Below are 2,468 nucleotides of genomic sequence, written 5' to 3'. Positions count from 1 at the left end.
ATGCTAGACTGATGATCTGCATCTAACTCTTCTCCCATTAAAATTGTTGAAACATAATTTTAAAAAGAGTGAAACAGTGAGGAGAAAAGTAAAGTTACTGTCAGTGACCAGAACTTTGGAAGAATATGTAGAAGGTAGAAAACAGACGTGATCAGATTAATGGCAACAGCTCAGTAGAAATACAACGCAGAGCAGCTTCAAGCCTGGGGTCAACGAAGAGCTAGAATGGGCCATGGAGCAATCATTAAAATTGTTCATTGTGTAGAATGGTGTTTCTAACAGCCTGGACCTTTGGTCATTCCCCCTATTCCTTGTTAATCAGAACAGCTTGTAGGAAGGGGCTTCTGCCCCTTAGCCAAGGTGAAAGGTCTTTCCTAAAGAAAGTGATCGCAGAGAGAATATAGGAGTTTATGTGTGAAGCGGGCATATATGTGTAGGAAATCCTGATCTTTACAACAGACATGCCAGGGAAAACAAGAGGTATGGGTGGGTGCCCAGGAAAAAAATTCTAGCAAACTATTCTATCCCTATAGTAACTGTGGCTGCCCCCACACCACGAAACCACAATGTCTGATTGCCCCACGTCCAACCATAATCTAGGATGTGTGCCTGTTGGCATCCTCCCATACTCCGTTGGCCTACCTGTATTCAGTCTCTCCATTTAAGGGAGAAATGCTCATGTAAGCAAATGTATACAGATCTAAAGTAAATTCATTCTACCTGTCTTAAACCATATATTGAAAAATATGAATGGACAAACAAGGTTTGCCAGATATTTGATGAAAACCAAGAGAAAAAACACAAGAGAACAAAGATGAGCGGAGCAACTCATTTAAATTAAAAATAAATGATTCAAGTAATGGGCAAAAAAATTCAAATTCATGTTCTCAGAGTAAATAAAGAGCTTTCATCCATAAAAGAGGCAAGAGTGTCTGAAAATAAAAAAAAGTAGTTTGCTGACATTAAAACAAAAATCAATGGATGGGCTTAATAATAAATCAAATGGGATTGAAGACCTTGATGGTGTTCTTGGAGATGGAATCAAGGAGACCTTCTACACTGTCCAGTAAAAAAGTCAGAAATTCAGGAAATAGTGTTAAGATGTGAAGCAGCTGTCTAGGCATCCAATATGATTCTAGCGGGAGTTACAGAAAGAGGCAGTAAGAAAGAAGAGAGGTTGTAGCTAAAATATAATAGAAGAAAGTTTTCTTTTTTTCTTTCTTTCTTTTTTTTTTTTTTTGTGGATGAAATATAACTCTTTAGATTGAAAGGGTTCAGTAAGTGCCAAACAGAATGAAGGAAAAGAAAACCCGGTGCTAACTTAGGAGACTTCTGTTGTCTCTTCAGCCTTTTTACCTTTTTTGATAGCTTCTCTACCTTATACTAGAACTGGCCAATTAATGCTTCTTAGGGAATCCATGGAGAAGCTGGGAGAGACTGGCTCTAACCCTTTCTGAGGTCTCCAGTGCTTAACGACCCAGCGACCATGAAACAAAGAGGGGCTCTTTTTCAACGTTTATTTATTTTTGGGACAGAGAGAGACAGAGCATGAACGGGGGAGGGGCAGAGAGAGAGGGAGACACAGAATCGGAAACAGGCTCCAGGCTCTGAGCCATCAGCCCAGAGCCTGACGCGGGGCTCGAACTCACGGACCGCGAGATCGTGACCTGGCTGAAGTCGGACGCTTAACTGACTGCGCCACCCAGGCACCCCAAAGAGGGGCTCTTTTTAAGGAGAGTATTAGCCTGAGAAAGAATCCAACACATAGGAGGCCAGGTCTGAGGATGGGAAGAAAGAGACCCGGACCTAACAGCCTTGTTTAAACCATCCATAAGGCCACATCTGATTTTAGCACTACGAACCGAGTAGTTTGGGATAGATTTCTGTCACAAAAGTCATGGTAGTAGACTTAATATATCCTAAGGCAATTCCAGTGCTCTGAGGATAGAGAGAAGACCCTAAAAGCTTCCAGAGAGAAGAGGAAATGAACTATTTACCAAGGCACAAGAATTATAATGATATCCTACCTTTATTTGATTGTGACCCTGGGTGGTGGAAGATGGAGAAGCAGTGTTTTCACAATGCAGGGAGGGTGGGGAAAGGTTTTGAAGCTGCAATTCTATACTCAGTCACATTAACAACCAAGCATGAAGGCAAAGTAAAGATATTTCTGGAAGTGCAAAAATTTAGGAAGTTGATGAGCAGATTATAGTAGTTTTTCAGTGTTATGAAAAAGGAGTAAGGCTTAAAAGAATTGAAGGAATCTAGAAAAGAGGTACGAGGTCAGTTGGAGTGGGTGTCTGAAAACATCTCTGACTGGAAGTGATTTAGGTATTCCTTGTGCATCAGGCCCCTTGGTTCTTAAGTGAATAATCTCTACCTACACATTTATAAAAATCATGAGAGGTACTCTATTGGTTTTCTATTTTCAGAATCAACCTATATGGACAAAGCACAGAGGTGGATTT

Source organism: Lynx canadensis, chromosome C2, assembly GCF_007474595.2.
Source record: "Lynx canadensis isolate LIC74 chromosome C2, mLynCan4.pri.v2, whole genome shotgun sequence".
Classification (NCBI taxonomy): domain Eukaryota; kingdom Metazoa; phylum Chordata; class Mammalia; order Carnivora; family Felidae; genus Lynx; species Lynx canadensis.
This window is presented reverse-complemented; position numbering follows the sequence as displayed.